Source organism: Sphaeramia orbicularis, chromosome 8 (assembly GCF_902148855.1).
Source record: "Sphaeramia orbicularis chromosome 8, fSphaOr1.1, whole genome shotgun sequence".
In the NCBI taxonomy this organism is placed as follows: Eukaryota; Metazoa; Chordata; class Actinopteri; order Kurtiformes; family Apogonidae; genus Sphaeramia; species Sphaeramia orbicularis.
This window is the reverse complement of record NC_043964.1, coordinates 55,286,666-55,314,124: the sequence shown is the minus strand read 5'-3', so window position 1 is coordinate 55,314,124 and position 27,459 is coordinate 55,286,666. Positions and strand designations below refer to the sequence as shown.

General features: G+C 41.9%; 1 pseudogene; it reads left to right on the top strand.

Moving 5' to 3' along the window:
* The window catches only part of LOC115423523 (retinoic acid receptor alpha-B-like), a 45,678-nt pseudogene extending 35,981 nt beyond the window's left edge, over positions 1 to 9,697 (top strand).
* The last annotated feature ends 17,762 nt before the right edge of the window (positions 9,698 to 27,459 follow it).

Here is a 27,459-nt window from a genome sequence, read left to right as displayed (position 1 = left end):
ACTGACTTTGACCCTCTGGTGTTTCAGACCGCCAGGACCTGGAGGAGGCCGAGAAGGTGGACGTTCTCCAGGAGCCCATGCTGGAGGCCCTGAAGGTTCGATGTCTGTTTATGATCTCTGAGTCTTAAAGCACCTTTTAGCACAACGGTTCATTAGAGGATTGTTTTCATCCAGGCTCCACATTCGGCCCTAACCCGAACCCTCAAGTATCTCTAGATCAGTGCTTTTCAACCTTGGGGTCTGGACCCCACATGGGGTCACCTGGAATTCAAATGGGGGTCGCCTGAAATTTCTAGTAATTTATAAAAAAAACAAAAACAAAAACGTACTAATAAAAATATATGGTGAATTGACAGAGACAGTCACAATCCTTAAAAGACATGACAAACTGTGAGTGTGAAACTGCAGCACTGTGGTTCTGTTTCTGTGTCAAATGTTCACTGTGGTCAGTTCAGATGCTGCAGCTCTTTCATAATTCATAGTTTCAGTTTTTGTTTGTTCAGTATTAATTGTCCTCCTTGTAAATCACAGCTGGACAGATCCTGACCCTTTGTGCAGTAATCTACTGCCTCTGTCCACAATAATAGACATTATAGACTAAATGTCCTCTAAAATTCACGTTTATTTGCAACATAGTATAGCAAACTATTACAGGATCAAAAAGAAATTAATTTTAGAAAAAAAAAGTCTCTGTTTTGAATGTCTGGGGTCGCCAGAAATTTGTGATGTTAAAATGGGGTCAGGAGTAAAAAAGGTTGGAACCACTGGTCTAGATTAAGTTTAATTTAGTTTAGTTTTATTTTTTATTCGTAGTTTATCAGTTTGTTTATTACATTTATTACAGTTTATTGTAGATTTATGCAGCTTTTGTTTTGTTCCTATAGACCTGTGACCTTTCTGCTGTTGTCTTGTGTGATATCTTTTTTAAAAAATTAATTGATATATGAATATAACATATAATTATATTAGAGCTGCAACCGATTAATCGACTCAAAGTGATAAAAAAAAAATCATTCAACCACAATTCTCCTGAATCAAAGCTTTGTTTCCTTCATTTCTCTGCTGTTAAACATTGGTTCCACTGTTGTGTTTCACACGGACGCTTATTATGATGCACAAAGAAGTGGTGGAAATGACGGTGAAACTATGCGACAGCTACATTTTGGATAAAAAATAATATTAATGGCTGTCTCACATTAACCCTCCAGTATCCAGGTGTGCTTTTAGGCACACTTTGCACTTCGGGTTCAAAACTTCATATTATTTTTCACAATTTAAATAAGGTTAGAATTCAAAAGTTGTTCATTTGTGCATGATCTTTAAAATTCTGTCCACCAACTCAAACTCTGTGCACATTGTAAACAAAAGAAAATGACCAGACTAGCATCTGTCTGCCAAGTGTGCCTAAAACGCACAGTTTCTAACATTAGAACCACTGTTTTGGATCCAAAGCCTTTAAGGCATAAATGCTGCTTTTACTGAGATCTGGGCTTCATTTGAGAGGGGAGGGGCTAAAGTCATTTATTAATGTTGTTAATGTTGTTGTTAATCACTGACATATGCCAGGCTGCAAAAATCAGATAATATGTAATCCAACTTTTATGGAGTATTTTGAAAAAAAACAAACAAACATATTTTGTGTTTTTTGCATCAAAAAATGTAGTGACATCATGATGAAAAGAGATTGTTTAAAAGGTTAAAAAAATGTAAAAGGAATAATTATTTGATCTGTATGATTAGGACTGACCTGGATTTACAAAAATAAAATCCAATTAGAGCAGAAAAATAAATCAATATATAATATTTAATAGTTTGATTTATAGGTGTGCATTTTACGCACACTTGGTGACAGATGCTAGTAGGGCTGCACGATTAATCGATTTTAAATCGAAATCGGATTTTTTAATTAGGACAATTTTTAAAAAAGGGAAATCGTAAAATCGATTTCATCTCTCTCATGCCTCCGGGCCGCGCGCCTCCGCGTGCCCGCGGGCTCCCGTAGGCTCTTCCTGTGACAGCGGTCTGTCACAGAAGTCTGTGTAATGACCGGACGTTAAATCTGTTCATGAACCCGCAGTACTTATACCAATATAAGCCGTGGCTTCACGCACGGATCCCGCAATTGAAATATAACTGCAAGCGGATCACTCATCTTCCGTTGTCCCGGATCCGTACCGTACTGTCTTCTTCCGATCCGGGTCCGGGTCTCGGGGTCATCAGCCTCAGCAGAGGAGCCCACACAGCCCTGTGCCCACACACATCCACCAGCTCCACAGATAGAATCCCTCCAGTGTCCTGGGTCGGTCTGTTCCACACACAGATCCTCCAGTTTAAATAGAACCACATGTGGATCACTCATATTAACCTGGTCCACGCACACACAACTGATGCCTGTCACTGACTGACACTGGGATCACTGCTGTGGACCAAATACCCAGAAAAGAAAGAAAAAAAAAAACTTTTTTTTTTTTTTTTAAATAATTAATTTAGTCCTCTTACTTGCTAAATTTTTCATTCACAAATGTAAGTTCTGTAACACAAAACTAAATATTATTTATGTTTTGTAAGATGTTGAAATTTATTTAAAGCTGTTAGATAAATGTGGAAACAAAAAGGTTGTAACAACTATCAGTATTTGCTCTGATTTGGACATTTTCTTATAGTGTATTCCCCCTGACAAACTTATGTTATTTTCTTGTTGTATACATTGTTTGTGTACTCTACTTCATTTCAAAGATTTAATGAAGAGAAAAAACAAAACAAAACTGTAGGTTCATCACGTGATCCCATCACAGCTTTGAGGTCAGAGCAGTGGCTTGCATTGTGGGCTGCTCACGAAAACGACATCTTGACTGCTGTTGCCTTTTCTAGTTATACCCAAAAATCGAAATCGAAATCGAAAATCGAGTTTTTAGAGGAAAAAATCAGGATTTTTTTTTTTGCCAAAATCGTGCAGCCCTTAATGCTAGTATTTTTGAACATTTGACCTAGTGCTAAAAATAATAATGCAAATTAACCAGTGTTGGAGTTAATCACTGACATATGCCAGGATGAAAAAATCAAAGGATATGTGATCCACTTTTTATGTAGTATATTGAAAAATATATATATATATATATTTTTTTTTTTTGCATCAAAAAATGGTTTGTTTCCATTCCAAACACAGCATTTAAAGGGTTAATAAATGTGACAATTATTGAGTATTTGGTATTTCTATTTCAAGTCTATGAAATAGAAAAAAGTGCAAAAGAATTAAAAACAAACTGTATGAAATTTTTTTTGACATTATTCCACAAATATGCCAAAAAGACACAACTTGGTGTTTAGTGAGGGCCTTAGTGGACGGGATACCAGAGGGTTAAACATGATAAAGTATTTTAATTATTTTACTGATACTTAATTCACGTATATCAACATTTAAACATTATTTTCATTGTTGAAGTTTAAAGTCTGGGTGTGTGACTAGGAGGAAACTGGGATTTTGACACTTCTAAGGATGTTGAAAAGTCTGAAAAAACCATAATAAAAAGGTGGTACATTTTTTTCTAAGGTGGTTTTATTGTTAGTTTGACAAGGAAAGTGGAATTTGTTCAAAATGATGTGTATTTTAAAAAATATGACCAAAGAACATAAAAGTGCCCATAGTCTAATAATCACCCCAGTACAGATGAGCCTGTGTGTTAGAACAGATGGGACATAAATAGATGAACGTTCTCCTCCTGAAGCGTTGTGTGGACGGCTGAGGAAGTGGCCTCATCTCCAGTAACAGTTGGTAGTTCGATTCCATCACAGTGAATGAGGGGTTGGTTTAGTAACAGACTCTGGTCCTTCATGTGTTTGTACAGATCTATGTGAGGAGGAGGAGGCCTGTGAGAAACCCTGCATGTTCCCCAAGATCCTGATGAAGATCACAGACCTGAGGAGCATCAGTGTCAAAGGTGAGACAGAGCACACACAAACAAACACACAGAGGTTCAGGATCTGTGGAGGCCAAGAAGACGAACGATAAACAACTCTGATCCAGTTTAACCACTTTTATTTACACCATGTCACTCATTTAGGATTAGGGGCGGGTAAGAATCTGGTGATACAGTATAAAACACAATACCAGGATCACAATAAGATGTATGGTGATATATACCCCGCAACACACAGACTGAAGGGTCACAGACTGTAGAAGGGTCACAGACTGAAGGGTCACAGACTGTAGAAGGGTCACAGACAGAAGGGTCACAGACTGAAGGGTCACAGACTGTAGAAGGGTCACAGACTGAAGGGTCACAGACTGTAGAAGGGTCACAGACAGAAGGGTCACAGACTGAAGGGTCACAGACTGTAGAAGGGTCACAGACAGAAGGGTCACAGACTGTAGAAGGGTCACAGACTGAAGGGTCACAGACTGTAGAAGGGTCACAGACTGCAGGGTCACAGACTGTAGAAGGGTCACAGACTGAAGGGTCACAGACTGTAGAAGGGTCACAGACTGAAGGGTCCACAGACTGTAGAAGGGTCACAGACTGAAGGGTCACAGACTGTAGAAGGGTCACAGACTGAAGGGTCACAGACTGTAGAAGGGTCACAGGACTGTAGAAGGGTCACAGACTGCCAGGGTCACAGACTGTAGAAGGGTCACAGACTGCAGGGTCACAGACTGTAGAAGGGTCACAGACTGAAGGGTCACAGACTGTAGAAGGGTCACAGACTGCAGGGTCACAGGACTGCAGGGTCACAGACTGGCTAGAAGTCATCAGGGACTGAGAAGGGTCACAGAACTGAGGTCCAGACTGTAGGTCCCAGACTGCAGAAGGGGTCACAGACTGAAGGGTCCCAGACTGCAGAGGGTCACAGACTGAGGGTCACCAGACCTGCAGGGTCACAGACTGTAGAAGGGTCACAGGACTGCAGGGTCACAGACGGCAGGGGTCACAGGACTGGCTCAGGTTCCAGGTTCCTCAGGTCCTCCAGTGTTACACCCCAGCTCCTCCAGACCTGCTCCCTGCACATCCCGGCCATGTCTGAGTCAGCTCAGCCTCTGTGCGTTCGGGTTAAAGTCACAGCAGAACATGAGGATATCTCCACTAAAGCCATGAAAGTCCTTCTTCTGTTTCCAACCTCGTACTCTGTGTGTGGCTGGGTTTTCTGTGACGACAGTTACAGTAGTTAGTTGTAGACTGGATCTACGAGCACAGCTGACTGTGAGTCTCCATCAGCCCAGATGGACCGTCTAGTCCAGTTAGGACCAGTCCAGGTTCCACTGGTTCTGCGTTAGGGTGAGTGATCTTCTGCTGTAGAATCCTTGGAATTGTCTGATCTACAGTGGAAGGGTTTCAGATCACATGCTCTGAAACTGACAAAGGGTTTGTTGTTGGGACCCCCGCTGAAAATTTTCATGCATGAAAACCAGTCCGTAGTACAAAAAGGTCGCGGACCACTGCACCTGAACACAGACTGAAAACCCAACTCTGCTCTGAGGCTGCGCTGCCCCCTGCTGTTCAAACTTAAATGTGCTGCACTCTGAGCTTCACTCAACCTCAGTGACAAATAAATACATTCTGAGTTTATGTTTGTGTCTGAACAGTGACAGTCCCGGCTCCCATAGTCCAGTCCTCGAATGTGGACCGGGTCAGACCAGTGGGTGAAGTCCTGGGCTCTGTCACTGTCACCACTGTAATCAGTGTAATAAAAGCACCCTCTCATCTGAAGGGTTACTGTCTAGTTTGACTGCAGCGTTCTTTCTTCCTTCATCCCCTCATCTGTCATTTGTTCAAACTTACAGGAAAATACATCCACACACTAAAAGCTCCGTTAAGTAATGAGGAGATTCTATCCAGTGACACATGAATGGGCTTTTATTTGCCTTTGTGGAAAAGTTTGTGCAGTTTTTTTTTAAATAATACAAACAAACATGGATCAGAATAAACTTTTGCACTGATTATGAACATTTGTATTTATTAACACAATAAATCAGACATAAAGGCCTGGTACCGGTGCATGAATACAAAATAAATAAATAAAATAAAAAATATCAGACAGTAAACACCCTGGTTCCAGGACCTTCTGATTTATAAATTAAACAGTAGATGTGACTCACCACAAAGAAGGATCACCATCACATATGACAACCTTTACCTGAACACATCCACTATATGGACCCCAGTCCTGTGGACCAGATGAATCCAGGTGTTTGTGTTCTAACAGGGCTCTGGGATCCAAACAATAAGGACTAATGTCAGGATAGAGTTTAATATTATGGGATAGATATCAGTGCATTGATTCGTTTGGGTTCAATTATTCTCTTTGTTTCCAAAATGACTCACAGATTTTAAACATGTAGATTCAACAGTTTAAACATGTAGATTCAACAGTTTAAACATGTAGATTTACAGTTAAACATGTAGATTTAACAGTTTAAACGTGTAGATTCAACAGTTTAAACATGTAGATTTAACAGTTTAAACATGTAGATTTAACAGTTTAAACATGTAGATTTAACAGTTTAAATATGTAGATTTAACAGTTTAAACATGTAGATTGAACAGTTTAAACATATAGATTTAACAGTTTAAATATGTAGATTCAGCAGTTTAAACATGTAGATTTAACAGTTTAAACACGTAGATTTAACAGTTTAAACGTTGTAAATTTAACAGTTTAAACGTGTAGATTTAACAGTTTAAAACGTGTAGATTTAACAGTTTAAACACGTAGATTTAACAGTTTAAACACATAGATTTAAACAGTTTAACCATGTAGATTTAACAGTTTAAACATGTAGATTTAACAGTTTAAACATGTAGATTCAACAGTTTAAACATGTAGATTTAACAGTTTAAACGTGTAGATCAACAGTTTAAACATGTAGATGTAACAGTTTAAACCTGTAGATTTAACAGTTTAAACGTGTAGATTTAACAGTTTAAACCTGTAGATTTAACAGTTTAAACGTGTAGATTTAACAGTTTAAACGTGTAGATTTAACAGTTTAAACATGTAGATTTAACATTTTAACATGTAGATTTACCAGTTTAAACACGTAGATTTAACAGTTTAAACACGTAGATTTAACAGTTTTAAACACGTAGATTCAACAGTTTAACACGTAGATTTACATTTTAAACATGTAGATTTAACAGTTTAAACACGTAGATTTAACAGTTTAAACACGTAGATTCAACAGTTTAAACACGTAGATTTAACAGTTTAAACATGTAGATTGAACAGTTTAAACATATAGATTTAACAGTTTAAACATGTAGATTTAACAGTTTAAACATGTAGATTCAACAGTTTAAACATGTAGATTTACCAGTTTAAACATGTAGATTTAACAGTTTAAACGTGTAGATTTAACAGTTTAAACACGTAGATTTAACAGTTTAAACACGTAGATTTAACAGTTTAAACACGTAGATTTAACAGTTTAAACATGTAGATTTAACAGTTTAAACACGTAGATTTACAGTTTAAACACGTAGATTCAACAGTTTAAACACGTAGATTTAACAGTTTAAACATGTAGATTTAACAGTTTAAACACGTAGATTCAACAGTTTAAACACATAGATTTAACAGTTAAACATGTAGATTTAACAGTTTAAACACATAGATTTAACAGTTTAAACGTGTAGATTCAACATTTTAAACATGTAGATTTAACAGTTTAAACACGTAGATTCAACAGTTTAAACACGTAGATTTAACAGTTTTAAACATGTAGATTTAACCAGTTTAAATATGTAGATTTAACAGTTTAAACACGTAGATTTAACAGTTTAAACACGTAGATTTAACAGTTTAAACACGTAGATTTAACAGTTTAAACACGTAGATTCAACAGTTTAAACACGTAGATTTAACAGTTTAAACATGTAGATTCAACATTTTAAACATGTAGATTTAACAGTTTAAACACGTAGATTTAACAGTTTAAACGTGTAGATTTAACAGTTTAACATGTAGATTCAACATTTTAAACATGTAGATTTAACAGTTTAAACACGTAGATTCAACAGTTTAAACACGTAGATTTAACAGTTTAAACATGTAGATTCAACATTTTAAACACGTAGATTTAAACAGTTTAAACACGTAGATTTAACAGTTTAAACACGTAGATTTAACAGTTTAAACACGTAGATTCAACAGTTTAAACACGTAGATTCAACATTTTTAAACATGTAGATTTAACAGTTTAACACGTAGATTTAACAGTTTAAACATGTAGATTTAACAGTTTAAACACGTAGATTCAACAGTTTAAACACGTAGCTTTAACAGTTTAAACACGTAGATTTAACAGTTTAAACACGTAGATTTAACAGTTTAAACATGTAGATTTAACAGTTAAACGTGTAGATTTTAACAGTTTAACGTGTAGATTTAACAGTTTAAACACGTAGATTCAACAGTTTAAACATGTAGATTTAACCAGTTTAAACGTGTAGATTTAACAGTTAAACACGTAGATTCAACAGTTTAAACGTGTAGATTAACAGTGTTAAAACACGTAGATTCAACAGTTTAAACACGTAGATTTAACAGTTTAAATATGTAGATTTAACAGTTTAAACACGTAGATTTAACAGTTTAAACCTGTAGATTTAACAGTGGATTTAAATGGTAAATGTTCTGCACTTCTTCAGCCTCAGTTTCTCCTCCTTCATGGTGTCCACAGCTCTTTCCAAATCCACCAGGTCCACCTGGGACCAGTTTAGGGTTCAGTGTCTTCCATGGACACTTGGACATATGGACAGTCTGAGCCAGGATTTGAACCACCAACTCTTTGGTTATTCAAGCCGCTCTACCAACTCTACCAACCCATTCATTTACAAATGAATGGGTTACATTGTTAAATGTTTACTTTTTTATTACTTATATATATATATATATAATATATAGATATATACTATATATATATATATATATATATATATATATATATATATATATATATATATAAAGCAACTAGGCGTTATTTCAACATTATGGTCTTGCAATTCAAATGGCAGCACATTGTTTTCAATTTTACAGTTTTATTTTCTAAAAACAATAGGAATACATCATTTCTACATATAAATTGGTTTTGTTCACATACTCTTTTTGTACACAAACTACAGCTATATTTGATTTAATCGTTAACACAAAATCTTTTCAAATAAACAACTTTGCATTGTATAGTCACAATTTTTTTATGTTACAGTTTTACAACTTTTTGGTTGTTAATTCTGCAGTCATTTTTTACAGTGTACGACAACACTAAAATTAATACTAAAACGAAATTAAAACTCAGCATTTAGAAAAAATGAAAACTAATAAAAACTATCAAACTGCTCTAAAAACAATGAAAACTAGCTGAATTAGAGAAAAAAAAGTCCAAACTAAATAAAACTAAACTAGACTGAAAATCCAAACTATTCGAACCTTCTTTTGGACACATAGTTACATAGTGGACGTAGTTGACGGTTTCTGAGGGTTTGTGAACGTGGTCCTGCTTCTGTTCTCTTTGAGTTTAGGTGCAGAAAGAGTCAATCACCCTGAAAATGGAGATCCCTGGCGCCATGCCGCCGCTCATCCAGGAGATGCTGGAAAACTCCGAGGGTGAGGTCAGAAGGGTCACGGAACGGGCGGAGGGAAAGGACGAGGAGAGGAGGGGGCGGAGCCAGAGAGAATGGCCAATCAGAGCTCAGGAGGTTGTCACCCCTCACCACAACTCACCCCCTCCCCCGGGCCGAGCTCGTCGCCCTGCCGCCCCTCCCCCTCCACGTGAACACGTAGACTCTCAACGCCACACACAGCGCCACCTAGGGGCCGACGAGCGGTACTACAAGACGAGCATCCACACAGGAGGTGGACTGGAACACACAAACTACACACATTCAGAAAAGACCGTCACCGTCTGGGTCCGTTACACGGAGTTGGAGGTGGACGGGTTTGGAATGTGTCATTGAACGCATCACAGTCCCAACGTACGTCTGAGGAGCTGAGGGGACGTGTGGACACTTTAGACTCGTGGGTTTTATAGATGAAGTGCAAAGACAATGAGCAGGTTCTGCTTTTCATGGTTGGACACAGTCCTATTATATCACCTTTTTAAACAGTGAACAAATACTCCAACATATGGACCATGACTTACATCTAAGGGTGAAAAGAGGAGACGTGGTCCACACTGAGGATGACGAGGCTTCTCATATATTTCTATTAACTCCTGTGTAATATGCAAAATGACATGTAATATATTGTCCAAACGATGGAAAACATGTGACAGAAGACTTCAGACTGAGACACGCTGATAAAAGAAGTTATTTTCCTAAATGTACATGTGTAAATATCTAATGTTTATCCTGTATTTATGCAGATGTCAAAGGTTCTTCCTCCGTTTCCACCCAACACGGCCTTTAACCCTCGAACCCTTGAGCATCCACCAGGTCAGTGGTGAACCAGCGGACAGCGAGGTTTAGTCAAACGCACAAACCAGAGTATGTTAGTGTTTAAAGCAGGGCTGTCAAACTCAGTTCAGTTCCACATTCAGCCTAATCTGATCTGAAGTGGGCCGGACCAGTCAAATGATAGAAATATCATGTGTGTTTGAGTCATAGTGGCCTAAACCGTATTTGACCCTAGAGAGCGTCCACTCCAACCCCTACAAGACTTTTTACCCATCACCAGTACCACAGCTGTTTGGCGTCAGACTGCAGTGGAAGCTCCTCTTCTCCTAAAATGACTCCCATTAAATGCTCAAATCTGTTTCAGTTGTTTTTCATTTCATTGACTCCAAATGTGTGGAACACGTTCATCTCTCAGACCAGTTTGGTTCAGAATCAGTTTGATCCCAGATCAGTGACTGGATGTTGTTTCACTTCTCCTCCATTCCCGTGTCGGGTTTTCTCCTCCATCTCTGCTCAGTGCATTTGTCCGTAGACGCTCAGCGTCCATGCACTTCAATGGGACTGAGTGGAACTGCTGGAATACTGACTCTAAACTGGACACGAATTGGATAAATGACCACAGTGTTGTCCCGCCTCCGGACGCTCAGCGTCTCTGGGGGTGAATGGAGCTGTGGCGGAGCTCGGGCCGGGCCGGACGCTGAGCTTCCGCGTGCCGATTGGAGGATGGGTCCAAAGGCTGAATGCGGTTTGATTGACAGCTGTTTTCAGATCTGCTCCTTCACTGACACAGTTCAGTTTAATACCATCACACATTCTGCTGTGTGAAACTCACAGAAACCAAATGAACTGTCATTTACTGACCTGAAAGAAAACACAACCATTGGACTTCCTTGTTTCAGTTTAACATAATTTCAACATTTTCTTGTTTCAGTTTCATAATTTAATCATTTCTTGTTCAGTTTAATATGTTTTGTAGATAGTTAAATCAGTCAGACTGTTGGCTAGGTCACAGTGAACTAACTATCAAGTCCCTGGAAAAGACGCCGACTGTGTACGATAAGGACACTGAGCATTTTCTTAAAAAGAACGGAGGGTCAAATTTATGTTTAAATAACTTGACATTTTTTTGATGTAAGCCGACAGGAGCTTCCCCTGTCTGAAAGACCAGCAGCCGACACTGACCAGTACGACCAAGATGAAGGGCTCGATCTGACAGAGTCCCCTTTAAAGGTCCAGGGAACATTTAAACCTCAGACTAACCCCTCTGCTGTCCCGGGTTCAGGACCAGGGTGGATGTTCAAAAGGTCAAACCACATCAGGGACAAAGGCTTTTTGTTGTTTTGTTTTGACTGGATTCGGTAAAAAAACTAAACCTAACCTTAGTTGGAGGTTGTGTCTCTGTAATCCAGCGTCTTTGCGTCTTCCTGCCTCATACTCCTGTTGTTGTTGGTTTTGGGTGTCCGTCGGCTGAAACCTCTTCTTCTGTTTAAACGAGTTGAGCGTGAACACTTGGAACCAAAGCCTCAGCTTTTCCAGACTGTCCCTGAACCCTCAGATTTACACTGGACTGAGAGGCCGTTGTTTGTTTTTGCGCCTCCACTTCCTGTTTACACGGTGTCACTGCCTCACCTGAACACCTGAACACCTGTCGGGTTCTCAAACCTCTGTGTCGTCTTCTCTAAAGTGCGGTGCGGAAAGACTCATGGGAAAATGTGAAAGTACAGGGACTCAATAAAGGAAACTGAAACCTTCCAGTGTCTGTTTGGGTGTTGACGTCAAACAGTTGGATGTTGGACTAATCATACGTCCAACATCCAACACTGTTTTTTTGAGCTTTGACATTTAACCCTGGAACCACATGGAACATCTCCAACAAATCTGAAGAATTCAAACACCAGGGTGTTTTTATTTGTTTGTTTTTTTACATTAATCACCACGATGGAGTCAGCTGTCACTGAGCTAATGTTCAGACCAGAATGAGGAGGTCAGCCTGACCCTGAACCTGACCCTAACCCTAACCCTAACCCTAACCTGACCCCCTAACCCCCTCATCCTAACCCTAACCTTTAGGTGTAACTCATCTGAATAGATAGGGTTCATATTTGGGCTCAGATACTAATGCACATGTTTTGGTCTTTTCTGGTTTTCAACTGGTTTTTAAATCTTTACCAGTGTTGAATAAAGTACTGGAAAGTCACACTTTAGTAGAAGTACAGGTACCACAAAATGACTTTGGTACAAGTTCAAGTCAACAACTGAAAAACGACTCAAGTTAAAATCCCAACCCACCCTTGTCCCCTCCCCCTTGGCCCTCCCCCTTTAAACACAGTTGTAAGGGGTAGTGGTTGAAACCATCTCCTGTGAAATGGTCCAACCCTTCCAGACCCGTTTCATCAGCAGCAGCAGCGCTGGTGTAGTGGTCCTGGGAGAAGAGGGTCTACTCTCAATTTTTGGCTTTTTAATTTTTTATTTTATTTTTTTTTTTTTTTTGGAAAGTAGTTTAGACACAGTGACATGTCAGACTGCTGTTTTTATTTTAACCAAAAATCCATCAGTAGTGTTTTGCTCACTATTATTAAAATGATCAAGAGCAGAGCTAAATTAGCAATATTTTCCTGGGCATGACCCGCCTACTCTGCCTCTGATTGGCTCATCAGTCCTCATACCTAAAGTTAACCAATCTAATCAGTGAAGGTACCAAGTACTAGCCAATTAGAGGCAGAGTAGGGCGGGTCATGGCTTCCCGATCTGAGGGGAAACATGGACAATTTGGTTCAGATATTTACTGAATGGAGCATTAGGGGGGTTTAGAAGAGGACATACGACTGAAAAATAAGTCTGTATACGCTCTTATACGTATTTCCACTGAGCAGCAGCCATGGTTCTAGCTTGAATGACACCTGGGCAAGACCCCCCCCCAAAGAAAACAAAAAAAAACAGGGTTGAGCAAACTGTGATGTTTTATTATATGTCCACAAGGACATCTAATATATATATATATATATATATATAGATATATATATATATATATATATGTGTGTGTGTGTGTGTGTGTGTGTGTATATATATATACTATATATATATATATATATTATATATATATATATATATATATATATACAGTACAGGCCAAAAGTTTGGACACACCTTCTCATTCTTTGCATTTTCTTATTTTCATGACTATTTTCATTGTAGATTCTCACTGAAGGCATCAAAACTATGAATGAACACATGTGGAATTATGTACTTAACAAAAAGTGTGAAATAACTGAAAACATCTCTTATATTCTAGTTTCTTCAAGTATCCACCCTTAGCTCTGATGACTGTTTTGCACACTCTTGGCATTCTCTTGATGAGCTTCCAGAGGGTAGTCAAGGAAATGGTTTCCTAACAGTCTTGAAGAAGTTCCCACAGATGCTTAGCACTTGTGGCCCCTTTTTGCCTTCACTCTGCGGTCCAAGCTCACCCCAAACCATCTGGATTGGGTTCAGGTCCGGTGACTGTGGAGGCCAGGTCATCTGGCGCAGCACTCCATCACTCTCCTTCTTGGTCAGATATCCCTAACACAGCATGGAGGTGTGTTTGGGGCATTGTCCTGTTGAAACATAAATGATGGTCCAACTAAACGCAGACCGGATGGAAATGGGCATGTCACTCAGGATGCTGTGGTAGCCATGCTGATTCAGGTTGCCTCAGTCTTGAATAAATCCCCAACAGCGTCACCAGCAAAGCACCCCCACACCATCACACCTCCCCCTCATGCTTCACGGTGGGAACACGGCATGTAGCATCCATCCGTTCACCTTTTCGCGTAGCACAAAGCACACGGCGGTTGGATCCAAGATCTGAAATTTGGACTCATCAGACCAAAGCACAGATTTCCACTGGTCTAATTGTCCATTCCTTGGTTTCTTGGCCCAAATAAATCTCTTGTGTTTGTTGCTTCTCCTGAGCAGTGGTTTCCTAGCAGCTGTTTGACCATGAAGGCCTGATTCACGCCAGTCATCCTCTTAACAGTTGTTGTAGAGTATGTGTCTGCTGCTAGAGCTCTGTGTGGTATTCATCTGGTCTCTAATCTGAGCTGCTGTTAATTTGCGATTTCTGAGGCAGGTGACTCAGATGAACTTATCTTCAGCATCAGAGGTGACTCTTGGTCTTCCTTTCCTGGGGCGGGTCCTCATTGTGAGCCAGTTTCGTTGGAGCGCTTGATGGTTTTGCGACTGCACTTGGGGACACATTCAAAGTTTTTGAAATTTTCTAGACTGACTGACCTTCATTTCTTAAAGTAATGATGGCCACTCGTTTGTCTTACTTAGCTGATTGGTTCTCACCATAATATGCATTCTAACAGTTGCAATAGGGCTGTCAGCTGTGCATCAACCTGACTTCTGCACAACACAACTGATGGTCCCAACCCCATCAATAAGGCAAGAAATTCCACTAAGTAACCCTGACAAGGCACAGCTATGAAGTGGAAACCATTTCAGGTGACTACCTCTGGAAGCTCATCAATGAGAATGGCAAGGGTGGCAAGGCAGTCATCAGAGCTCAAGGGTGGCTACTTTGAAGAAACTAGAATATAAGAGATGTTTTCAGTTATTTCACACTTTTTTGTAAGTACATAATTCCACATGTGTTCATTCATAGTTTGATGCCTTCAGTGAGAACTACAATGAAAATAGTCATGAAAATAAAGAAAATGCAAAGAATGAGAGGGTGTGTCCCAAACTTTTGGCCTGTACTGTATATATATATATATATATATATATATAATATATATATATACAGGGTGGGGAAGCCAAATGTACACTGAACATTTAGTTGTTTTTTCTCAGCAGACACTACGTCAGTTGTTTTGAACCCAAACATATACTGATGTCTATAATCATACCTAACACTATGTATCCATACCTTTTCAGAAACTTTTTGCCCATATGAGTAATCAGGAAAGCAAACGTTCAAAGAGTGTGTGATTTTGCTGAATGCACTCGTCACACCAAAGGAGATTTCAAAAATAGTTGGAGTGTCATAAAGATGTTTCTAATGGAAAGAAGAGAATGACTATGAGCAAAATATTACCAGAAAGTCTGGAAGTGGAGGAAGCAACAAAAAACGTACCAAAGCTTTTATAAAGCTCTCAAATCCAAAATCCTAGAGGATCCAACCAAACCCATCCAGATACCAGGTATTGCCATGGCTTAAAGTAAACTACCCAGAAATTATGTTTGGACACAGGATGGTGCTCCAGCCCACACAGCTAGAAAAATACAAGATTTCCGCAAATCCAACTTCAGCAATTTTTGGGAATCTGTTTCTGGCCGCCTTCTAGCCCAGATCTAAACCCTCTGGATTCTGCTGTTTGGGGCATTTTAGAACATGCTACCAATAGAACATCACACAAGCAATGTGGACTTTCTTAAAGATACTATTAAAGAAGAATGGGAGAAGTTGTCACCAAATATTTGAGGAACACTTGGGAAAGTTTCAGGGAAGCGTGTGAAGGCAGTTATTGAGAAAGAAGGAGGACACATAGAATAAAAACATTTTCTATTATGGACATTTTCTTGTGGCAAATAAATTCTCATGACTTTCAATAAACTAATTGGTCATTACACTGTCTTTCAATCCCTGCCTCAAAATATTGTACATTTTGCTTCCCCACCCTGTATATATATATATATATATATTATATATATATATATATATATATATATAATATATATATATATATGTATATATACATATATATATATGTATATATGTGTGTGTGTATACACACAGTGTGTGGTGTGTGTGTGTGTTAAATATAAAAAATGTAACAGGATCTGAGAGGAAAAGTTAATGACATCATTAAATTCAACAGACAGCAGCCTGTTGTCATGTGATGTGAGTCAGTGCTCGTGTGTTTCCAGTTTTGCCATTCCTGAACATGTGAAATGAATGATCCTCTGAAAACATCTGCAGCAGAAACAAAAACAGGCTGTTGTTCTTTCTCTGAACATATCAGTCAACTTCGACCCTTTTTTCACCACTAACTACTGTCTTCTTCTAATATTGGTGCAAACCTCTGCCATCACTCTCACTCCTACAGAAAACAGGTGGTACAGGTGGTCCTGTACCTGGTCCTCTGATCCGACTTGAATCCTGTCAGTCAGAGTGAGGGCTAATGATCAGGTCAGGACAGAGGTCCTGCTCTGCAGTGGACTGGGTGGAGGATCAGCTGCACACGTCTACTGGACATGAGCACATTAACAAAGCATCAGAACAGTGGAACAGAACACATGAGCCCACTCAGATGTCCATCCATCCATTATCTGCTGCTTATCCGGGGCGGGTCACAGGGGTAACCAGTCTAAGCAGGACGACCAGACCTCCCTCTCCACAGACTCCTCCCTCCAGCTCTTCCAGGGGGGACCCCGAGGCGTTCCAGGCCAGACCATAGACATAGTCTCTCCAACGTGTCCTAGGTCTTCCCTGAGGCCTCCTCCCGGTGGGACCTGACCAGAACACCCCCCCAGGGCGGAGTCAGGAGGATCTGAAACAGATGTATGATCCACCTCAGCTGACCCCTCTGGATGTGGAGGAGCAGCGGCTCTACTCTGTGCTCCGCCCCCTATCGCTAAGGGTGTGCCCAGTACACCCGACTGGAGATACACCCTACTAAGATACCAGTACACACACACACACACACACACACACACACACACACATATATATATATATATATATATATATATTGTACACACACACTCATACTCATTTAGTGTGTGTCTGTTTACTTGAGCTTATTTTTACCTTTAGTCCTTGGATGAACTCATCAGTTAGACTTTAAATTGTTGGATGTGAGTGTTTGTGAAAAAGCAGAAGTTGTTTTTCACAGCTCAGTGTTAAACTGATATGAACTCCACCTAAACACCTCCAACGCCTTTACTGTAAAACTGGACTGAGCTCTGGAACGGAACTAAAAATAAAAGCTGCAGCTCAAACACATGATTTACCAGAATATGAACGACTTCAACAGACGGAGCAGGAGTGACGAACAGCTTGTCATATGAAGATCAGTTTGTGTCTTTATTATACAAGTGAAGGGAATAAAAGGCAAACAAAAAATAGAGTTTTGAAACAAAAATCAACATTTGAAAACAAAACTGAAGGTTTCAAAATGTTTAAGCTCTACAAACTCCATTGTGTTTTCATTTTCTTCATTTTGAATCTGAAACTTCTGCTTGCAGGTCAAAAGGTTTTGTCATTTTAAGGTTTATTTGAAGTCCAAAGGTTTGCACCTCGAAATGTTTTCCAATTAAAAAGTTTTGTTTGCTAGTTCAAGTGGGTACTCACTTCCAGGTCCAAATCGTTTGCAAGTAGAAAAGTTTTGTGTGTCAAAATCTTTTGTGTAGCAAAACTTTTGCTGACAAATTCAACTGAACATGTTTGGTGGGATCTGCACGAGCAGAGCGGCTGCATTTCTATGGTAACTAGGCTTTGATTGACAGTGTGGCTGGTGCCTGGTCCTCCCGCCCACTGGAACACGGTGGGACCACCGGCGCCGTGGGGGCGGCTCCCCACTGCAGCTCCCCACCACAGCCCGGATTTACACCAGACACTGAGCCTGGCTATGAGCCGAGGGTTCTGCCTGACTGGACCAGAGCTGGAGGACCAGGGACCACACACTGTTAACCTGTCAATCTCAGTCTGGACCACCTCATTCTGGACCACCTCAGTCTGGACCACGCTGGCAGTCTGGCTAAAGCTTGAGTCCTATTTGGGATTTATGTGAATACGATGGTGAGGAAGATAAAGATACGAAAAAACTAAAACTAAACTAAAACTAAGCATTTATAAAAAAAAAAAAAACAACCTAAAACTACTGCAACTATCCAACCTGCCTGTCAAAACTATTTAAAGTAATCTGAATTAGAGGAAAACATAGGTCTTAAAATAAACCAAATATAACCTTGGTTTACTGAAGTAATCGGTTTTTTTCGCTCGCTCTCTCCCTCCTGGGAGCAGACTTCAGATGTTTGTTTGCATTTCAGTGACATAAAGGTCGGATAAATGTGAATGAAGTCAGATTGCTAAATAATTCAGCTCACTATTTGGATTTCTGCTACGTTTAGACTTCAGGCTAAGCCCCCCCCCCCCCATGTGACGGAGGTCAGATTCTTTCATGACCGTGTGAACAGTAGAGGTCACATGGAATCAGATCTGTTCATTCAGATTCAGGACACTTTCAAATGTGTTACTGAAGCAGATACATGTGGGTTTTTGAAATGCGACTTCAGTCTGAACGTCCAGGTCACATTTATTAGTCCCTGGACCAGATGAGATGTCAGTTCCACTCAAGGTGTCAAAGGTTGCTTCTGTTTTTTGAACAGATCCATGTGTTCGGTCCACATTAAACCCTCTGAGTCACAGCTGAATCACTGACATCAGCTGTTAAGCCACCCTCCCCCACTGAGGAAATGCATTTCTGTGACCCAGACCAAAAGGTGGGACCGAACACCAAGGTTATTATCGTTAACGAAAACTAACGAAATGACGAAAACTAGAATTGTAAAAACATTTTCGTTAACTGAAATAATAAAAACCTATAATTAAACAGAAAAAACAATAACTAACTGAAACTGTATTGTGTGTTTACAAAACTAACTAAACCAAATAAAATTATGGATAAAATTCCCTTCGGTTTTTCGTCTTTGTCAAGTTGGCTTGATACAAAATTGATTACAGTTTTTTTCAATTGCTTACACACTTTATGTTGCACATGATTTCTAAACCTTTCACTCAGACTTCACAACTCCACATCAAATCAGCCCAAACCACGAGCTAATTCTCAGCCTTGAACACAGTTTTCATTTTGCTTTGAACTTCTTGTATGTCAGTACACACAGTTCTCTACCTAACACCCAAACATCTATCAGGGAGTAACTTGATTTCTATTTCAAACACAACCAATCCAAATGCCACACTTATTCATCAGTGCTCAGACTCTGCCCTCACATGTGCATGAACTGCTTCACTGAACACCACCCAAACGCTGCCTGACACTGGCCTACATCTGTGGTTCTATGGGATAATGGAAGCTTTCATCGCTCTCAGTTGGTCCAACATTGGTTTGTCAAACATCCAATTTTTTCTGTTGTAAACTTGCCTCCATATTCACCTTTCCTAAACCCAACTGAGGAATTCTTTTCAACATGGCGCTGGAAAGTGTGTGATGGCCGTCCCTATGCTCCAGGTAATGGAGGAAGCATGTGGTGACAGTGATGGGCCTCTGTCCGAGGATGGATACACCACACAAGAAGGTTCTGGCCTCCATGTTTGGACAGAGAAAATATAGTATGTGATGTGGATGAAGTATAGATCAGTTTCATGATGACGTAGGACGTATGCTGCGTGCGTACCTTGGAGGCAGAAAGCGCGGCGAGTTCGTAGCAAATCACTGACTGTCAGTGTGAATAATGCCGTGGTCCTGCTGTGCCGTGTCAGAACAGAAAGAACACACAGAAGGATTTAAACTTCTACTGAATTCCTGCTGGTAAACATCCCTTCCAGAAAAATCGGCGAAAGTTATGGTTGCAGGCATTAAGACGCGAGAACTGGTCTGAGGAGGAACTCCAGAATGCTGGTGTGTGCAGTGCACACTTCAGACCTGTACCCCACCCGTCTGGGCCAGTCTGCTTTTCTACTGTGGGACAGCCTTCCCCATGTGGTCAGGTCAAATTATGCAGCCGTGAAAGAGAAGACGGGATGGGCTTTTGGACACAGACAGTTCATGGACTGTTGCAGAGCTCACATATGGGCCCGTTCACATGTTCCAGGGCAGAACCTGGAGCTGTAGCAGCTGATGGGAGCCGGCTGGAGCTGGTACTACGGTTTTTACCTCTGAGTTGTACGCACCACTGTCGTTAATAAACACTGAAAAGCATCTAGTGTGGCCAGATCCAGCCCAGAGCAGAGGTGGAGCCTAAACACACACACACACACACACACACATACACACACACACACACACACATGCACACGCACGCACACACACACACACACACATGCACACGCACACACACACACACACACACGCACACATGCACACGCACGCACACACACACACACACGCACACACACACACATTGCACACGAACGCACACACACACACACATGCCACACGCACGCACACACACACACACACGCGCACACACGCCGCACAACACACACACACACCACACATACACAACGCACGCGCACACACAACACGAACACACACACACCACACATGCACACGCCCACACACACATGCACACGCACGCACACACAACACATACACACGCCACCACCCACACACAGCACCACACACACACACGCACACACACGCACACACACGCACGCACACACACACACGTACACACACACATGCACACGCACACACACACGCACACGCACGCACGCACACACCCTCACACACCCACACACACGCACCCTCACACACACACGCACGCACACACACACACGTACACACACACATGCACACACACACACACGCACGCACAACGCACGCACACACCCTCACACACCCACACACACGCACCCTCACACACACACAAATGCGCACACACACGCACACACATGCACACACACATGCACACGCACACACACGTACACACACACTACTTTGTTTGTTGTACTTTGTGTTTTCTTCTGTGCTGTACTAAACTGAATTCACAACAGCAACTGATTATTCAGAAAATAAAACATTTTTGGCTCCAGTGTTGCTCGGGTTGAGTTCTATTTGCATGTTACTGTATTTTCACTCTTATATGGCAAAATATGAAAAAATCCATCAAAACAAAAGAGCTTTATATTTAGAGCAACAGAGCGTAAATGACATCCATAAGTTTATAAAACTATGGAAAATGTGTTTATGATGTGCGACAGATGCTGCTTTTGAGATGTGTTTAGAATATTTTCAATACTGTGTTTCATTCTGCAACAGATGGGGCACTTTTTGAATTTTGTTTGAGCATTAATTCAATTTGTGTGTAGAGCTTTGAGAAAAACAGATAGAGCTTTGAAATAGTGTGTAACCAACTGAAAAAAACTGTATTTCCCTCAAGCAATTTTATCTGTTGTCTCCATACGACACTTTTTGCTCCGTCACTTGTGTTCACTTGTGGTTTCCAGTCGTCTTCTGGTCCCCACTCTACCTGGAAACATGGAGACTAAAGCAGCAGAGTCCTGTCTGGGATTGATTTGAATAGGAGCACAGAGAAGAAGAGAAAAGAGACCACTGAACTACAACTGAACTACAACTGAACTACAACTGAACTACAACTGAACTACAACTGAACTACAACTAAACTACAACTGAACTACAACTGAACTACAACTGAACTACAACTGAACTACAACTAAACTACAACTGAACTACAACTAAACTACAACTGAACTAAAACTGAACTACAACTAACTACAACTGAACTACAACTGAACTACAACTGAACTACAACTGAACTACAACTGAACTACAACTAAACTACAACTGAACTACAACTAAACTACAACTGAACTAAAACTGAACTACAACTAAACTACAACTGAACTACAACTGAACTACAACTGAACTACAACTGAACTACAACTAAACTACAACTGAACTACAACTGAACTACAACTGAACTACAACTGAACTACAACTAAACTACAACTGAACTACAACTAACTACAACTGAACTAAAACTGAACTACAACTGAACTACAACTAAACTACAACTGAACTAAAACTGAACTACAACTAAACTACAACTGAACTACAACTGAACTACAACTGAACTACAACTAAACTACAACTGAACTACAACTGAACTACAACTAAACTACAACTGAACTACAACTGAACTACAACTGAACTACAACTAAACTACAACTGAACTACAACTGAACTACAACTAAACTACAACTGAACTACAACTGAACTACAACTAAACTACAACTGAACTAAAAACTAACCATTTAGAAAAAAAAAAGAAAACTAATAAAAACTAGAAGCACTCGGAGAGCGCAGACCTCCGCCAAGGCTGATCAGTGGCCCCCCCCTGTGGGCTCCCCCACCCCCGATCACCACCAAAATTTAATCATTTCTTCCTTATCCCATTTCCTACATACCCTGAAAATTTCATCCAAATCTGTCCATAACTTTTTGAGTTATGTTGCACACTAACGGACAGACAAACAAACAAACCCTGGCAAAAACAGAACCTCCTTGGCGGAGGTAACTATCAAACCTGCTGTAAAACAAATTAAAACAAACTGAATTAGAGAAAAAAAAGTCAAAACTAAATAAAACTAAACTATAATGAAAAATCCAAAACTATTAGAACCTTGCCTAACACATGGATCTGTTCAAAAAGCATAAGCAGCCTTTGACACCTGGAGTGGAACCCACATCCCATCTGGTCCAGGTCACATTTATCTGACCTTTCCAGTTCCTTCCTGTCACTGACACAGCAGACGCAGACACCCAGAGCTGCACTAGTTTGAGTTTCAGACTAGTTTCATGCATTTATAATTCCCACACACGTAAACATGTCAGTATCCACGGGCTGACCTTTGACCCCACCACAGGGTTTTCAGTCAGTGTTCTTGTAGATCTGAAAACCTTGAACCCAGACCCAGAAAAACTGTTCAGATCTGTCACAGAACCGAGGCTTTGAATTCTAACACTGGAGGAACTACAGCCCAAAACCAGACAGAAAACTGACTGTATGTAGGTCCAGGGGGGCAGGGACCAGTCAGACCAGTGGGACCAGTCAGACCAGTGGGACCAGTGGGACCAGTCAGACCAGTGGGACCAGTCAGACCAGTGGGACCAGTCAGACCAGTCAGACCAGTCAGACCAGTGGGACCAGTCAGACCAGTGGGTCCAGTGGGACCAGCCAGACCAGTGGGACCAGTCAGACCAGTGGGACCAGTCAGACCAGTGGGACCAGTCAGACCAGTGGGCCCAGTCAGACCAGTGGGACCAGTGGGACCAGTCAGGCCAGTGGGACCAGTCAGACCAGTGGGACCAGTCAGACCAGTGGGACCAGTCAGACCAGTGGGCCCAGCCGGACCAGTGGGACCAGTCAGACCAGTGGGACCAGTGGGACCAGCCAGACCAGTGGGACCAGTCAAACCCATTGGACCAGTGGGACCAGCCAGACCAATGGGACCAGTGGGACCAGTGGGACCAGTCAAACCCATTGGACCAGTCAGACCAGTGAGACCAGTCAGACCAGTCGGACCAGTCAGACCAGTGGGACTAGTCGGACCAGTGGGATCAGGGGAACAGTGGGACCAGTCAAACCAGTGGGACGAGTGGGACCAGTGGGACCAGTGGGACTAGTCACACCAGTCAAGCCAGTTGGACCAGTCAGACCAGTTGGACCAGTGGGACTAGTCGAATCAGTTGAACCAGTTGGACCAGTGGGACCAGTGGGACCAGTCAGACCAGTGGGACCAGTGGGACCAGTCAGACCAGTGGGGACCAGTCAGACCAGTCAGACCAGTGGGACCAGTCAGACCAGTGGGTCCAGTGGGACCAGCCAGACCAGTGGGTCCAGTGGGACCAGCCAGACCAGTCAGACCAGTGGGACCAGTCAGACCAGTGGGACCAGTGGGACCAGCCAGACCAGTGGGACCAGTCAAACCCATTGGACCAGTGGGACCAGCCAGACCAATGGGACCAGTGGGACCAGTCAAACCCATTGGACCAGTCAGACCAGTGAGACCAGTGGGACCAGTGGGACCAGCCAGACCAGTGGGACCAGCCAGACCAGTGGGACCAGTCAGACCAGTAGGACCAGTGGGACCAGCCAGACCAGTGGGACCAGTCAGACCAGTGGGACCAGCCGACAGGGGACCAGTGGGACCAGTCAGACCAGTGGGACCAGCCAGACCAGTGGGACCAGTCAGACCAGTGGGACCAGTCAGACCAGTGCGACCAGTGGGACCAGTCAGACCAGTGGGACCAGTGGGACCAGTGGGACCAGTCAGACCAGTGAGACCAGTGGGACCAGTGGGACCAGTCAGACCAGTGGGCCCAGCCGGACCAGTGGGACCAGTCAGACCAGTGGGACCAGTGGGACCAGCCAGACCAGTGGGACCAGTCAAACCCATTGGACCAGTGGGACCAGCCAGACCAATGGGACCAGTGGGACCAGTGGGACCAGTCAAACCCATTGGACCAGTCAGACCAGTGAGACCAGTCAGACCAGTCGGACCAGTCAGACCAGTGGGACCAGTGGGACCAGCCAGACCAGTGGGACCAGCCAGACCAGTGGGACCAGTGGGATCAGTCAAACCCGTTGGACCAGTCAGACCAGTGGGACCAGTCAGGCCAGTCGGACCAGTCAGACCAGTCGGACCAGTGGGACTAGTCGGACCAGTGGGATCAGGGGAACAGTGGGACCAGTCAAACCAGTGGGACGAGTGGGACCAGTGGGACTAGTCACACCAGTCAAGCCAGTTGGACCAGTCAGACCAGTTGGACCAGTGGGACTAGTCGAATCAGTTGAACCAGTTGGACCAGTCGGACCAGTGGGACCAGTCAGACCAGTGGGACCAGTTACACCAGTCAGACCAGTCAGACCAGTGGGACCAGTCAGACCAGTGGGACCAGTTAGACCAGTCAGACCAGTGGGACCAGTCAGACCAATCAGACCAGTGGGACCAGTCAGACCAGTCAGACCAGTGGGACCAGTCAGACCAGTCAGACCAGTGGGACCAGTCAGACCAATTGGACCAGTGGGACCAGTCAGACCACTCAGACCAGTGGGACCGTTGGGACCAGTCAGACCAGTGGGACCAGTCAAACCACTCAGACCAGTGGGACCAGTCAGACCAGTCAGACCAGTGGGACCAGTCAGACCAGTCAGATGTATGTTGGTGAACCCCAGTATCTCATTGGGCCTATGTCCTTCATGTCTCTGATCTTCTCCACGTACCTTTGTTTCACAGTTGTGTTCAGGTTCTCTGTGTTCGGACCTCTTTCACCACCTCCTTATCCAGTTTTTTTAAATCTTAAATCTTTATTGTTAAGGCTCTTTCCTGCACGTCTGTACTATGCTGTTGCCCATAGCAACCAATAGCTTGGAAGTTTAAAATGACGCAGCCTCCCAGATATGTCACATGATGAGGTGTATTTCCCTGTTCCTAATTATTGTCCAAGCCTCTTTAGTGCATGTGGGTCACTTCAGGACCTCTTTAGTCCATGTGGGTCACTTCAGGGCCTCTTTAGTGCATGTGGGTTACTACAGGACCTCTTTAGTGCATGTGGGTCACTTCAGGGCCTCTCTAGTGCATGTGGGTCACTACAGGACCTCTTTAGTGCATGTGGGTCACTTCAGGGCCTCTCTAGTGCATGTGGGTCACTACAGGACCTCTTTAGTGCATGTGGGTCACTTCAGGGCCTCTTTAGTGCATGTGGGTTACTACAGGACCTCTTTAGTGCACGTGGGTCACTACAGGACCTCTTTAGTGCACGTGGGTCACTTCAGGGCCTCTTTAGTGCATGTGGGTCACTTCAGGGCCTCTTTAGTGCATGTGGGTCACTTCAGGGTCACATTCAGTTCAGACTCAAAACTGATAGAAGTCGCGTTTAATGCAGTAATTTAATTTAATTTAATTTAATTTAATTTAATTTAATTTAATTTAATTTAATTTAATTTAATTTAATTTAATTTAATATGAACGAGCACACACAGAAATCTGAATTGAGCATTAAGGCCTGCAGTGTAAACGTATGAAAGTGGTCTGGGTCAGATGTAGGACCACATATGAAAGTGGTCTGGGTCAGATTTAGGACCACATATGAAAGTGGTCTGGGTCAGATGTAGGACCACAAATGAAAGTGGTCTGGGTCAGATATAGGACCACATATGAAAGTGGTCTGGGTCAGATATAGGACCACATATGAAAGTGGTCTGGGTCAGATATAGGACCACATATGAAAGTGGTCTGGGTCAGATGTAGGACCACATATGAAAGTGGTCTGGGTCAGATTAGTCCTGTTCAGACTGTCTGTACCAGATCAGATCCAGGTCTCATGTGGACCTCATACTCAGATGTGGTCCACATTCTCCTCCAGTGTGAACTTGCTGATAATGCATCATGTTGTTTGTGCGTTACCGTGGCTGGAACCGGAGCTAACCTCCAGACTCGGCTCTACCCATAATGCCCTGGGGCCCCTCAGCCAACACCCCAGAGGGTGGGCTGTGAACCGTCTGTGTGGGTGTCACATTCATGGTTCGCTCTGAGCAGAGTGTGAAAACTCCTCCTGTTCTGAGCACGAGTCTCAACAGCAGACACACTTCCAAACGCTGACATTGGTCTGCGGCATCTGCATCCACCAGGATGTTCTCCTTCCTGTCCACACTGATGTCAGGTAAATACAGGAGTCCAACAGGTGCACACAGGGCCTTAGAACCCTTGAAAATACTGGAATTTGCTGCATGATGTTATGACTCGTATAAATGTATACACCACTGTTAACAGATGTGTTAGCTGTACGTTTTAGAAGTTTAGGGTCATGCTGTGTCAAATACTACGCACCGAGGGTAGGGTTATGGTTATACTTATTATTATAGTTATGGTTATAGTATTATTTTAGTTATGGTTATAGTATTATTATAGTTATGGTTATTATTATTATAGTTATGGTTATAGTTATTATTATAGTTATGGTTTAGTTTTATTTAGTTATGGTTATAGTTATTATTATAGTTATGGTTATAGTTATTATTATAGTTGTGGTTATAGTTATTTATAGTCATGGTTATACTTATTATTATAGTTATGGTTATAGTTATTATATAGCTGTGGTTGTAGTTATTATTATAGTTATGGTTATAGTTATTATTATAGCTGTGGTTATAGTTATTATTATAGTCATGGTTATACTTATTATTATAGTTATGGTTATAGTTATTATTATAGTTATGGTTATAGTTATTATTATAGTTGTGGTTGTAGTTATTATATATAGTTATGTTTATAGTTATTATAGTTATGGTTATAGTTATTATTATAGTTATGGGTTAG